Raw genomic sequence first — 17,104 nt, 5'->3', positions numbered from 1 at the left:
TTGGAACATGTAATGTTTTGGGAAGGAAGAACCAAGCAGAGAAGACAGTGATTCTACAGTACCTTGCTCTGTTGATGGAAGTGGATGCAGTGGGGCATTGGGCGGAACATCGTGATCAGTGAAGTCTAGTAAATGTAGTGTAACAAATGTAAGTATAGATTAGCAATAAATAAATAAATAAATAAATAAATAAATAATTCAGAAATACAAATATAGAAGCCTAGATAAAACAGACAAATGCATCACTATGTTTATCAGAGCACTATTCAAAGTTGCCAAGCTAATTTGTCAGCAGTAGATTAAGGGCTCAAGAAGATGTGTCATACACACAAGGAATATTATTCAGACATAAGAAGAAAAGAAATCCTATCATTTGCAACAAAATGAATGGAGCTAGAGGGTATTATGCTCAGTGAAATAAGTGAGGTAGAGAAAAACAACTATCAAATGATTTGACTCATCTGTGGAGAAGGAGAATCAAGAAAAAACTGAGGAAACAAAACACCAGTAGGTTCACAGATCCCCAGAATGGGGTAACAGTTACCAAAAGGCAAGAGACTGGGGTGGATAGGTGTGAATGCAAGAAGAAGGGCAGAGGTAAGGATAGCACACTTAACGATTAGCATTATTTTGGGTGCAGGGCATGGGGTGGGCTGTACAAAACAGTGAAGCCAAGTAGTGATTCTACATTTTCTGGCTATCCTCAAAGAGAGTGACTGCAATTGAGTGTATGGAAGGATCGTGGTGATGTGTTAGTTTAGTAAAGATAATATTTCTCATGAAATTGTGATAAATAAATAGGCAAATAAATGTTTCATAGATGATAGATGAATTACTAACATGATAGATGAATACATATGTAGATGGATGGATAGGTGGAACATTGATAGGTACCTTGAAAGATAGATGATAGATAGACGGACATATAGCTAGATAGATGATAGATAGATAGATAGATAGATAGATAGATAGATAGATAGATAGATAGATAGATAGATAGGTAGATAGATAGATAGATAGAAATGAAAGATTAGGCAGATATATGGAAGTCAGATGATAGATTAGAATAGATATATAGATAAGTGGATAGATAATATATTAGATATATGGTAAGATGGTAGATAGATGATATAGATAGATACATGATGGGTTATAGAATATAGAAAGATAAATATACAGATAGATTGGTTGATACATGACATGATAGATAGAAACAAAGATGACAGATAGATTGATAGATTGATTTATTGAGGGAATGTAGCAGCCCAGTTGAAAAAAGACATGTGCACCTCTTTGTTATCACAGCACTATTCAAAATAGCCGACTGTGTCCATCAGTAGGTGAACGGATTAAGAAGATGTGGTACATATACACAATCAATTATCATTCAGCCATAAGAATAAAACAAATCCTACCATTTCCAACAACATGGATGGAAGGACGGGGTATTATGCTCAATGAAATGAGACAGGAAAAGGACAAGTATCTAATGATATGACCCATCTGTGGACATGGAGAACCAAGAAAAAAAATGATGGAGTAAAATAGCTGCAGACACACAGAACCCAAGAAGGAACTAACAGTTACCAAAGGGAAAGCGACTAGGGAGGACATGTGAGAATGGAGGGATAACAGTGGGGGAAGAAAGAATGCATTATGATTGGCACTTGTAATGTTATGGGAAGGTAGAACCAAGCACAGAAGACAGTGATCATGCAGTACCTTGTACTGTTGATGGAAGTGGATGCAGTGCGGCATTGGGCGGATCATCGTGATCAGTGAAGTCTAGTAAATGTAGTGTAACACATGTAATTATAGATTAGCAATAAATAAATAAATAAATATATAATCCAGTAATACAAATACAGAAGCCTAGTTAAAACAGACAAATGCATCCCTATGTTTACCACAGCACTATTCAAAGTTGCCAAGCTAATTTGTCAGCAGTAGATTAAGGGCTCAAGAAGATGTGGTCATATACACAAGGAATATTATTCACACATAAGAAGAAAAGAAATCCTATCATTTGCAACAAAATGAATCGAGCTAGAGGGTATTATGCTCAGTGAAATAAGTGAGGTAGAGAAAAACAACTATCAAATGATTTGACCCATCTGTGGAGAAGGAGAACCAAGAAAAAACTGAGGCAACAAAACAACAGTAGGTTCACAGATCCCAAGATTGGGATAACAGTTACCAAAGGGCAAGAGACTGGGGTGGATAGGTGTGAATGCAAGAAGAAGGGCAGAGGTAAGGATAGCACACTTTACGATTAGCATTATTGTGGGTGCAGGGCATGGGGAGGGCTGTACAAAACAGAGAAGCCAAGTAGAGATTCTACATTATCTGACAATCCTGAAAGAGAGTGACTGCAATGGAGTGTATGGAAGCATCTTGGTGATGGGTTAGTTTAGTAAAGTTAATATTTCTCATGAAATTGTGATAAATAAATAGGCAAATAAATGTTTCATAGATGATAGATGAATTACTAACATGATAGATGAATACATATGTAGATGGATGGATAGGTGGAAGATTGATAGGTACCTTGAAAGATTGATGATAGATAGACGGGCATATAGATAGATAGATGATAGATAGATATTTAGATAGATAGATAGATAGATAGATAGATAGATAGATAGATAGATAGATAGATAGATAGATAGATAGAAATGAAAGATTAGGCAGATATATGGAAGTCATATGATAGATTAGAATAGATATATAGATAAGTGGATAGATAATATATTAGATATATGGTAAGATGGTAGATAGATGATATAGATAGATACATGATGGGTTATAGAATATAGAAAGATACATATACAGATAGATTGGTTGATACATGACATGATAGATAGAAACTAAGACGACAGATAGATTGATAGATTGATTTATTGTTGGAATGAAGCAGCCCAGTTGAAAAAATACGTGCACCTCTTTGTTATCACAGCACTATTCACAATAGTTGACTGTCCATCAGTAGGTGAACGGATTAAGAAGATGTGGTACATATACACAATCAATTATCATTCAGCCATAAGAAGAAAACAAATCCTACCATTTCCAACAACATGGATGGAAGGATTGGGTGTTATACTCAATGAAATGAGACAAGAAAAGGACAAGTATCAAATGATTTGACCCATCATTGGACATGGAGGACAAAGAAAAAAAATGATGGAGCAAAATAGCTGCAGACACACAGAACCCAAGAATGAACTAAGAGTAACCAAAGGGAAAGCGACTAGGGAGGATATATGAGAATGGAGGGATAACAGTGGGGGAAGAAAGAATGCATTATGGTTGGCACATGTAATGTTTTGGGAAGGTAGAACCAAGCAGAGAAGACAGTGATTCTACAGTACCTTGCTCTGTTGATGGAAGTGGATGCAGTGGGGCATTGGGCGGATCATCGTGATCAGTGAAGTCTAGTAAATGTAGTGTAACACATGTAATTATAGATTAGCAATAAATAAATAAATTAATTAATTAATAAATAATCCAGTAATACAAATACAGAAGCCTAGTTAAAACAGACAAATGCATCCCTATGTTTATCACAGCACTATTCAAAGTTGCCAAGCTAATTTGTCATCAGTAGATTAATGGCTCAAGAAGATGTGGTCATATACAGAAGGAATATTATTCAGACATAAGAAGAAAAAAAATCCTATCATTTGCAACAACATGAATGGAGCTAGAGGGTATTATGCTCAGTGAAATAAGTGAGGTAGAGAAAAACATCTATCAAATGATTTGACCCATCTGTGGAGATGGAGAACCAAGAAAAAACTGAGGGAACAAAACACCAGTAGGTTCACAGACCCCAAGATTGGGGTAACAGTTTCCAAAGGGCAAGAGACTGGGGTGGATAGGTGTGAATTCAAGAAGAAGGGCAGAGATAAGGATAGCACACTTTACGATTAGCATAATTGTGGGTGCTGGGCATGGGGAGGGCTGTAGAAAACAGAGAATCCAAGTAGTGATTCTACATTTTCTGACTATCCTAAAAGAGAGTGACTGCAATGGAATGTATGGAAGGATCTTGGTGATGGGTTAGTTTAGTAAAGATAATGTTTCTCATGAAATTGTGATAAATAAATAGGCAAATAAATGTTTCATAGATGATAGATGAATTACTAACATGATAGATGAATACATATGTAGATGGATGGACAGGTGGAAGATTGATAGGTACCTTGAAAGATAGATGATAGATAGACAGACAGATAGATAGATAGATAGATAGATAGATAGATAGATAGATAGATAGATAGATAGATAGATAGAAATGAAAGATTAGGCAGATATATGGAAGTCATATGATAGATTAGAATAGATATATAGATAAGTGGATAGATAATATATTAGATATATGGTAAGATGGTAGATAGATGATATAGATAGATACATGATGGGTTATAGAATATAGAAAGATACGTATACAGATAGATTGATTGATACATGACATGATAGATAGAAACAAAGTTGACAGATAGATTGATAGATTGATTTATTGAGGAATGTAGCAGCCCAGTTGTAAAAAACATGTGAACCTCTTTGTTATCACAGCACTATTCACAATAGCCGACTGTGTCCCTCAGTAGGTGAACGGATTAAGAAGATGTGGTACATATACACAATCAATTATCATTCAGCCATAAGAATAAAACAAATCATACCATTTCCAAAAACATGGATGGAAGGAGGGGGTATCATGCTCAATGAAATGAGACAAGGAAAGGACAAGTATCAAATGATTTGACCCATCATTGGACATGGAGGAACAAGAAAAAAAATGATGGAGCAAAAGAGCTGCAGACACACAGGACCCAAGAATGAACTAACAGTAACCAAAGGGAAAGCGACTAGGGAGGATATATGAGAATGGAGGGATAACAGTGGGGGAACAAAGAATGCATCATGATTGGCACATGTAATGTTTTGGGAAGGTAGAACCAAGCAGAGAAGACAGTGATTCTACAGTACCTTGCTCTGTTGATGGAAGTGGATGCAGTGGGGCATTGGGCAGATCATCGTGATCAGTGAAGTCTAGTAAATGTAGTGTAACACATGAAATTATAGATTAGCAATAAATAAATAAATAAATAAATAAATAATCCAGTAATACAAATATAGAAGCTCAGTTAAAACAGACAAACTGAGGAAACAAAACACCAGTAGGTTCACAGATCCCCAGAATGGGGTAACAGTTACCAAAGTGCAAGAGACTGGGATGGATAGGTGTGAATGCAAGAAGAAGGGCAGAGGTAAGTTTAGCACACTTTACGATTAGCATTATTGTGGGTGCTGGGCATGGGGAGGGCTGCACAAAACAGAGAATCCAAGTAGTGATTCTACATTATCTGACTATCCTCAAAGAGAGTGACTGCAATGGAGTGTATGGAAGGATCTTGGTGATGGGTTAGTTTAGTAAAGATAATGTTTCTCATGAAATTGTGATAAATAAATAGGCAAATAAATGTTTCATAGATGATAGATGAATTACTAACATGATAGATGAATACATTTGTAGATGGATGGATAGGTGGAAGATTGATAGGTACCTTGAAAGATAGATGATAGATACACAGACAGATATATAGATAGATAGATAGATAGATAGATAGATAGATAGATAGATAGATAGATAGATAGATAGATAGATAGATAGATAGAAATGAAAGATTAGGCAGATATATGGAAGTCATATGATAGATTAGAATAGATAAATAGATAAGTGGATAGATAATATGTTAGATATATGGTAAGATGGTAGATAGATGATATAGATAGATACATGATGGGTTATAGAATATAGAAAGATACATATACAGATAGATTGGTTGATACATGACATGATAGATAGAAACAAAGATGACAGATAGATTGATAGATTGATTTATTGATTTAATGTAGCAGCCCAGTTGAAAAAATCATGTGCACTTCTTTGTTTTCACAGCACTATTCACAGTAGCCGACTGTGTCCATCAGTAGGTGAACGGATTAAGAAGATGTGGTACATATACACAATCAATTATCATTCAGCCATAAGAATAAAACAAATCCTACCATTTAAAACAACATGGATGGAAGGAGGGAGTATTATGCTCAATGAAATGAGACAGGAAAAGGACAAGTATCAAATGATATGACCCATCTGTGGACATGGAGAACCAAGAAAAAAAATGATGGAGCAAAATAGCTGCAGACACACAGAACCCAAGAATGAACTAACAGTAACCAAAGGGAAAGCGACTAGGGAGGATATATGAGAATGGAGGTATAACAGTGGGGGAAGAAAGAATGCATTATGATTGGCACTTGTAATGTTTTGGGAATGTAGAACCAAGCAGAGAAGACAGTGATCCTGCAGTACCATGCTCTGTTGATGGAAGTGGATGCAGTGGGGCATTGGGCGGATAATCGTGATCAGTGAAGTCTAGTAAATGTAGTGTAACACATGTAATTATAGATTAGCAATAAATAAATAAATAAATAAATGATCCAGTAATACAAATACAGAAGCCTAGTTAAAACAGACAAATGCATCCCTATGTTTATCACAGCACTATTCAAAGTTGCCAAGCTAATTTGTCAGCAGTAGATTAAGGGCTCAAGAAGATGTGTCATACACACAAGGAATATTATTCAGACATAAGAAGAAAAGAAATCCTATCATTTGCAACAAAATGAATGGAGCTAGAGGGTATTATGATCAGTGAAATAAGTGAGGTAGAGAAAAACAACTATGAAATGATTTGACTCATCTGTGGAGAAGGAGAACCAAGAAAAAACTGAGGAAACAAAACACCAGTAGGTTCACAGATCCCCAGATTGGGGTAACAGTTACCAAAGAGCAAGAGACTGGGGTGGATAGGTGTGAATGCAAGAAGAAGGGCAGAGGTAAGGAGAGCACACTTTACGATTAGCATTATTGTGGGTGCAGGGCATTGGGAGGACTGTACAAAACAGAAAAGCCAAGTAGTGATTCTACATTTTCTGACTATCCTCAAAGAGAGTGAATGCAATGGAGTGTATGGAAGGATCTTGGTGATGGGTTAGTTTAGTAAAGATAATATTTCTCATGAGATTGTGATAAATAAATAGGCAAATAAATGTTTCATAGATGATAGATGAATTACTAACATGATAGATGAATACATATGTAGATAGATGGATAGGTGGAAGACTGATAGGTACCTTGAAAAATAGATGATAGATAGACAGACAGATAGATAGATAGATGATAGATAGATAGATAGATAGATAGATAGATAGATAGATAGATAGATAGATAGATAGATAGATAGATAGATAGAAATGAAAGATTAGGCAGATATATGGAAGTCAGATGATAGATTTGAATAGATATATAGATAAGTGGATAGATAATATATTAGATATAAGGTAAGATGGTAGATAGATGATATAGATAGATACATGATGGGTTATAGAATATAGAAAGATACATATACAGATAGATTGGTTGATACATGACATGATAGATAGAAACAAAGATGACGGATAAATTGATAGATTGATTTATTGATGGAATGTAGCAGCCCAGTTGAAAAAAGACGTGCACCTCTTTGTTATCACAGCACTATTCAAAATAGCCGACTGTGTTAATCTGTAGGTGAACGGATTAAGAAGATGTGGTACATAACACAATCAATTATCATTCAGCCATAAAAATAAAACAAATCCTACCATTACCAACAACATAAATGGAAGGAGCGGGTATTGTGCGCAATGAAATGAGACAGGAAAAGGACAAGTATCAAATGATATGTCCCTTCTGTGGACATGGAGTACCAAGAAAAAAAATGATGGAGCAAAATAGCTGCAGACACACAGAACCCAAGAATGAACTAACAGTAACCAAAGGGAAAGCGACTAGGGAGGATATATGAGAATGGAGGGATAATAGTGGGGGAAAAAAGAATGCATTATGATTGGAACATGTAATGTTTTGGGAAGGTAGAACCAAGCAGAGAAGACAGTGATTCTACAGTACCATGCTCTGTTGATGGAAGTGGATGCAGTGGGGCATTGGGCGGATCATCGTGATCAGTGAAGTCTAGTAAATGTAGTGTAACATATGTAATTATAGATTAGCAATAAATAAATAAATAAATAAATAAATAAATAAATAAATAAATAAATAATCCAGTAATACAAATACAGAAGCCTAGTTAAAACAGACAAATGCATCCCTATGTTTACCACAGCACAATTCAATGTTGCCAAGCTAATTTGTCATCAGTAGATTAATGGCTCAAGAAGATTTGGTCATATACACAAGGAATATTATTCAGACATAAGAGGGAAAAAATCCTATCATTTGCAACAACATGGATGGAGCTAGAGGTTATTATGCTCTGTGAAATAAGTGAGGTAGAGAAAAACAATTATCAAATGATTTGACCCATCTGTGGAGATGGAGAACCAAGATAAAACTGAGGGAACAAAACACCAGTAAGTTCACAGATCCCAAGATTGTGGTAACAGTTACCAAAGGGCAAGAGACTGGGGTGGATAGGTGTGAATGCAAGAAGAAGGGCAGAGGTAAGAATAGCACACTTTACGATTAGCATTATTGTGGGTGCAGGGCATGGGGAGGGCTGTACAAAACAGAGAAGCCAAGTAGTGATTCTACATTTTCTGACAATCCTCAAAGAGAGTGACTGCAATGGAGTGTATGGAAGGATCTTGGTGATGGGTTAGTTTAGTAAAGATAATATTTCTCATGAAATTGTGATAAATAAATAGGCAAATAAATGTTTCATAGATGATAGATGAATTACTAACATGATAGATGATTACATATGTAGATGGATGGATAGGTGGAAGATTGATAGGAACCTTGAAAGATAGATGTTAAATAGACGGACATATAGATAGATAGATGATAGATAGATAGATAGATAGATAGATAGATAGATAGATAGATAGATAGATAGATAGATTGATAGATAGATAGATAGATAGAAATGAAAGATTAGGCAGATATATGGAAGTCAGATGATAGATTAGAATAGATATATAGATAAGTGGAATGATAATATATTAGATATATGGTAAGATGGTAGATAGATGATATAGATAGATACATGATGGGTTATAGAATATAGAAAGATACATATACAGATAGATTGGTTGATACATGACATGATAGATAGAAACAAAGATGACAGATATATTGATAGACTGATTTATTGATGGAATGTAGCAGCCCAGTTGAAAAAAGACGTGCACCTCTTTGTTATCACAGCACTATTCACAGTAGCCGACTGTGTCCATCAGTAGGTGAACGGATTAAGAAGATGTGTTACATATACACAATTAATTATCATTCAGCCATAAGAATAAAACAAATCCTACCATTTCCAAAAACATGGAAGGAAGGAGGGGGTATCATGCTCAATGAAATGAGACAAGAAAAGGACAAGTATCAAATGATTTAACCCATCTGTGGACATGGAGAACCAAGAAAAAAAATGATGGAGCAAAATAGCTGCAGACACACAGAACCCAAGAATGAACTAACAGTAACCAAAGGTAAAGCGACTAGGGAGGATATATGAGAATGGAGGGATAACAGTGGTTGAAGAAAGAATGTTTTATGATTGGCACTTGTAATGTTTTGGGAAGGTAGACCCAAGCAGAGAAGACAGTGATTCTACAGAACCTTGCTCTGTTGATGGAAGTGGATGCAGTGGGTCATTGGGCGGATCATCGTGATCAGTGAAGTCTAGTAAATGTAGTGTAACACATGTAATTATAGATTAGCAATGAATAAATAAATAAATAAATAAATAAATAAATAATCCAGTAATACAAATACAGAAGCCTAGTTAAAACAGACAAATGCATCCCTATGTTTACCACAGCACAATTCAAAGTTGCCAAGCTAATTTGTCATCAGTAGATTAATGCCTCAAGAAGATGTGGTCATATACACAAGGAATATTATTCAGACATAAGAGGAAAAAAATCCTATCATTTGCAAAAACATGGATGGAGCTAGAGGGTATTATGCTCAGTGAAATAAGTGAGGTAGAGAACAACAACTATCAAATAATTTGACCCATCTGTGGAGATGGAGAACCAAGATAAAACTGAGGGAACAAAACACCAGTAAGTTCACAGATCCCAAGATTGTGGTAACAGTTATCAAAGGGCAAGAGACTGGGGTGGATAGGTGTGAATGCAAGAAGAAGGGCAGAGGTAAGGATAGCACACTTTACGATTAGCATTATTGTGGGTGCAGGGCATGGGGAGGGCTGTACAAAACAGAGAAGCCAAGTAGTGATTCTACATTTTCTGACTATCCTCAAAGAGAGTGACTGCAATGGAGTGTATGGAAGGACCTTGATGATGGGTTAGTTTAGTAAAGATAATATTTCTCATGAAATTGTGATAAATAAATAGGCAAATAAATGTTTCATAGATGATAGATGAATTACTAACATGATAGATGATTACATATGTAGATGGATGGATAGGTGGAAGATTGATAGGAACCTTGAAAGATAGATGTTAGATAGACGGACATATAGATAGATAGATGATAGATAGATAGATAGATAGATAGATAGATAGATAGATAGATAGATAGATAGATAGATAGATAGAAATGAAAGATTAGGCAGATATATGGAAGTCAGATGATAGATTAGAATAGATATATAGATAAGTGGAATGATAATATATTAGATATATGGTAAGATGGTAGATAGATGATATAGATAGATACATGATGGGTTATAGAATATTGAAAGATACATATACAGATAGATTGGTTGATACATGACATGATAGATAGAAACAAAGATGACAGATAGATTGATAGACTGATTTATTGATGGAATGTAGCAGCCCAGTTGAAAAAAGACGTGCACCTCTTTGTTATCACAGCACTATTCACAGTAGCCGACTGTGTCCATCAGTAGGTGAACGGATTAAGAAGATGTGTTACATATACACAATTAATTATCGTTCAGCCATAAGAATAAAACAAATCCTACCATTTCCAAAAACATGGATGGAAGGAGGGGGTATCATGCTCAATGAAATGAGACAAGAAAAGGACAAGTATCAAATGATTTAACCCATCTGTGGACATGGAGAACCAAGAAAAAAAATGGTGGAGCAAAATAGCTGCAGACACACAGAACCCAATAATGAACTAACAGTAACCAAAGGTAAAGCGACTAGGGAGGATATATGAGAATGGAGGGATAACAGTGGGGGAAGAAAGAATGTATTATGATTGGCACTTGTAATGTTTTGGGAAGGTAGACCCAAGCAGAGAAGATAGTGATTCTACAGTACCTTGCTCTGTTGATGGAAGTGGATGCAGTGGGGCATTGGGTGGATCATCGTGATCAGTGAAGTCTAGTAAATGTAGTGTAACACATGTAATTATAGATTAGCAATAAATAAATAAATAAATAAATAAATAAATAAATAAATAAATAATCCAGTAATACAAATACAGAAGCCTAGTTAAAACAGACAAATGCATCCCTATGTTTACCACAGCACAATTCAAAGTTGCCAAGCTAATTTGTCATCAGTAGATTAAGGGCTCAAGAAGATGTGGTCATATACACAAGGAATATTATTCAGACATAAGAGGAAAAAAATCCTATCATTTGCAACAACATGGATGGAGCTAGAGGGTATTATGCACAGGGAAATAAGTGAGGTAGAGAAAAACAACTATCAAATGATTTGACCCATCTGTGGAGATGGAGAACCAAGAAAAAAGTGAGGGAACAAAACACCAGTAGGTTCACAGAACCCAAGATTGGGGTAAAAGTTACCAAAGGGCAAGAGACTGGGGTGGATAGGTGTGAATGCAAGAAGAAGGGCAGAGGTAAGGATAGCACACTTTACGATTAGCATTATTGTGGGTGCTGGGCATGGGGAGGGCTGCAGAAAACAGAGAATCCAAGTAGTGATTCTACATTATCTGACTATCCTCAAAGAGAGTGACTGCAATGGAGTGCATGGAAGGATCTTGGTGATGGGTTAGTTTAGTAAAGATAATGTTTCTCATGAAATTGTGATAAATAAATAGGCAAATAAATGTTTCATAGATGATAGATGAATTACTAACATGATAGATGAATACATGTGTAGATAGATGATTAGGTGGAAGATTGATAGGTACCTTGAAAGACAGATGATAGATAGACAGACAGATATATAGATAGATAGATAGATAGATAGATAGATAGATAGATAGATAGATAGATAGATAGATAGATAGATAGATAGAAATGAAAGACTAGGCAGATATATGGAAGTCAGATGATAGATTAGAATAGATATATAGATAAGTGGATAGATAATATATTAGATATATGGTAAGATGGTAGATAGATGATATAGATAGATACATGATGGGTTATAAAATATAGAAAAGATATATATACAGATACATTGGTTGATACATGACATGATAGATAGAAACAAAGATGACAGATAGATTGATAGATTGATTTATTGATGTAATGTAGCAGACCAGTTGAAAAAAGAAATGTGCACCTCTTTGTTATCACAGCACTATTCACAATAGCCGACTGTGTCCATCAGTAGGTGAACGGATTAAGAAGATGTGGTACATATACACAATCAATTATCATTCAGCCATAAGAATAAAACAAATCCTACCTTTTAAAACAACATGGATGGAAGGAGGGAGTATTATGCTCAATGAAATGAGACAGGAAAAGGACAAGTATCAAATGATATGACCCATCTGTGGACATGGAGAGCCAAGAAAAAAAATGATGGAGCAAAATAGCTGCAGACACACAGAACCCTAGAATGAACTAACAGTAACCAAAGGGAAAGCGACTAAGAAAGATATATGAGAATGGAGGCATAACAGTGGGGGAAGAAAGAATGCATTATGTTTGGCACTTGTAATGTTTTGGGAAGGTAGAACCAAGCAGAGAAGACAGTGATTCTACAGTATCTTGCTCTGTTGATGGAAGTGGATGCAGTGGGGCATTGGGCAGATAATCGTGAAGAGTGAAGTCTAGAAAATGTAGTGTAACACATGTAATTATAGATTAGAAATAAATAAATAAATAAATAAATAAATAATCCAGTAATACAAATACAGAAGCCTATTTAAAACAGACAAATGCATCCCTATGTTTATCACAGCACTATTCAAAGTTGCCAAGCTAATTTGTCATAAGTAGATTAATGGCTCAAGACATGTGGTCATATACACAAGGAATATTATTCAGACATAAGAGGAAAAAAAATCCTATCATGTGCAACAACATGAATGGAGCTAGAGGGTATTATGCTCAGTGAAATAAGTGAGGTAGAGAAAAACAACTATCAAATGATTTGACTCATCTGTGGAGAAGGAGAACCAAGAAAAAACTGAGGCAACAAAACAACAGTAGGTTCACAGATCCCAAGATTGGGATAACAGTTACCAAAGGGCAAGAGACAAGGGTGGATAGGTGTGAATGCAAGAAGAAGGGCAGAGGTAAGGATAGCACACTTTACGATTAGCATTATTGTGGGTGCAGGGCATGGGGAGGGCTGTACAAAACAGAGAAGCCAAGTAGAGATTCTACATTATCTGACAATCCTGAAAGAGAGTGACTGCAATGGAGTGTATGGAAGCATCTTGGTGATGGGTTAGTTTAGTAAAGTTAATATTTCTCATGAAATTGTGATAAATAAATAGGCAAATAAATGTTTCATACATGATAGATGAATTACTAACATGATAGATGAATACATATGTAGATGGATGGATAGGTGGAAGATTGATAGGTACCTTGAAAGATAGATGATAGATAGACGGGCATATAGATAGATAGATGATAGATAGATATTTACATAGATAGATAGATAGATAGATAGATAGATAGATAGATAGATAGATAGATAGATAGATAGAAATGAAAGATTAGGCAGATATATGGAAGTCATATGATAGATTAGAATAGATATATAGATAAGTGGATAGATAATATATTAGATATATGGTAAGATGGTAGATAGATGATATAGATAGATACATGATGGGTTATAGAATATAGAAAGATACATATACAGATAGATTGGTTGATACATGACATGATAGATAGAAACTAAGACGACAGATAGATTGATAGATTGATTTATTGTTGGAATGAAGCAGCCCAGTTGAAAAAATACGTGCACCTCTTTGTTATCACAGCACTATTCACAATAGTTGACTGTCCATCAGTAGGTGAACGGATTAAGAAGATGTGGTACATATACACAATCAATTATCATTCAGCCATAAGAAGAAAACAAATCCTACCATTTCCAACAACATGGATGGAAGGATTGGGTGTTATACTCAATGAAATGAGACAAGAAAAGGACAAGTATCAAATGATTTGACCCATCATTGGACATGGAGGACCAAGAAAAAAAAAAATGGAGCAAAATAGCTGCAGACACACAGAACTCAAGAATGAACTAAGAGTAACCAAAGGGAAAGCGACTAGGGAGGATATATGAGAATGGAGGGATAACAGTGGGGGAAGAAAGAATGCATTATGATTGGCACATGTAATGTTTTGGGAAGGTAGAACCAAGCAGAGAAGACAGTGATTCTACAGTACCTTGCTCTGTTGATGGAAGTGGATGCAGTGGGGCATTGGGCGGATCATCGTGATCAGTGAAGTCTAGTAAATGTAGTGTAACACATGTAATTATAGATTAGCAATAAATAAATAAATTAATTAATTAATAAATAATCCAGTAATACAAATACAGAAGCCTAGTTAAAACAGACAAATGCATCCCTATGTTTATCACAGCACTATTCAAAGTTGCCAAGCTAATTTGTCATCAGTAGATTAATGGCTCAAGAAGTTGTGGTCATATACAGAAGGAATATTATTCAGACATAAGAAGAAAAAAAATCCTATCATTTGCAACAACATGAATGGAGCTAGAGGGTATTATGCTCAGTGAAATAAGTGAGGTAGAGAAAAACATCTATCAAATGATTTGACCCATCTGTGGAGATGGAGAACCAAGAAAAAACTGAGGGAACAAAACACCACTAGGTTCACAGACCACAAGATTGGGGTAACAGTTTCCAAAGGGCAAGAGACTGGGGTGGATAGGTGTGAATTCAAGAAGAAGGGCAGAGATAAGGATAGCACACTTTACGATTAGCATAATTGTGGGTGCTGGGCATGGGGAGGGCTGTAGAAAACAGAGAATCCAAGTAGTGATTCTACATTTTCTGACTATCCTAAAAGAGAGTGACTGCAATGGAATGTATGGAAGGATCTTGGTGATGGGTTAGTTTAGTAAAGATAATGTTTCTCATGAAATTGTGATAAATAAATAGGCAAATAAATGTTTCATAGATGATAGATGAATTACTAACATGATAGATGAATACATATGTAGATGGATGGACAGGTGGAAGATTGATAGGTACCTTGAAAGATAGATGAAAGACAGACAGACAGATAGATAGATAGATAGATAGATAGATAGATAGATAGATAGATAGATAGATAGATAGATAGAAATGAAAGATTAGGCAGATATATGGAATTCAGATGATAGATTAGAATAGATATATAGATAAGTGGATAGATAATATATTAGATATATGGTAAGATGGTAGATAGATGATATAGATAGATACATGATGTTTTATAGAATATAGAAAGATACATATACAGATAGATTGATTGATACATGACATGATAGATAGAAACAAAGTTGACAGATAGATTGATAGATTGATTTATTGAGGAATGTAGCAGCCCAGTTGTAAAAAACATGTGAACCTCTTTGTTATCACAGCACTATTCACAATAGCCGACTGTGTCCATCAGTAGGTGAACGGATTAAGAAGATGTGGTACATATACACAATCAATTATCATTCAGCCATAAGAATAAAACAAATCATACCATTTCAAAAAACATGGATGGAAGGAGGGGGTATCATGCTCAATGAAATGAGACAAGGAAAGGACAAGTATCAAATGATTTGACCCATCATTGGACATGGAGGAACAAGAAAAAAAATGATGGAGCAAAAGAGCTGCAGACACACAGGACCCAAGAATGAACTAACAGTAACCAAAGGGAAAGCGACTAGGGAGGATATATGAGAATGGAGGGATAACAGTGGGGGAACAAAGAATGCATCATGATTGGCACATGTAATGTTTTGGGAAGGTAGAACCAAGCAGAGAAGACAGTGATTCTACAGTACCTTGCTCTGTTGATGGAAGTGGATGCAGTGGGGCATTGGGCGGATCATCGTGATCAGTGAAGTCTAGTAAATGTAGTGTAACACATGAAATTATAGATTAGCAATAAATAAATAAATAAATAAATAAATAATCCAGTAATACAAATATAGAAGCTCAGTTAAAACAGACAAATGCATCACTATGTTTATCACAGCACTATTCAAAGTTGAAAAGCTAATTTGTCATCAGTAGATTAATGGCTCAAGAAGATGTGGTCATATACACAAGGAATATTATTCAGACATAAGAAGAAAAGAAATCCTATCATTTGCAACAACATGAATGGAGCTAGAGGGTATTATGCTCAGTGAGATAAGTGAGGTAGAGAAAAACAACTATCAAATGATTTGACCCATCTCTGGAGATGGAGAACCAAGAAAAAACTGAGGGAACAAAACACCAGTAGGTTCACAGAACCCAAGATTGGGGTAAAAGTTACCAAAGTGCAAGAGACTGGGATGGATAGGTGTGAATGCAAGAAGAAGGGCAGAGGTAAGTTTAGCACACTTTACGATTAGCATTATTGTGGGTGCTGGGCATGGGGAGGGCTGCACAAAACAGAGAATCCAAGTAGTGATTCTACATTATCTGACTATCCTCAAAGAGAGTGACTGCAATGGAGTGTATGGAAGGATCTTGGTGATGGGTTAGTTTAGTAAAGATAATGTTTCTCATGAAATTGTGATAAATAAATAGGCAAATAAATGTTTCATAGATGATAGATGAATTACTAACATGATAGATGAATACATTTGTAGATGGATGGATAGGTGGAAGATTGATAGGTACCTT

Source organism: Manis pentadactyla, chromosome Y (genome assembly GCF_030020395.1).
Source record: "Manis pentadactyla isolate mManPen7 chromosome Y, mManPen7.hap1, whole genome shotgun sequence".
NCBI lineage: Eukaryota > Metazoa > Chordata > Mammalia > Pholidota > Manidae > Manis > Manis pentadactyla.
Note: the sequence above shows the minus strand (reverse complement) of the source record.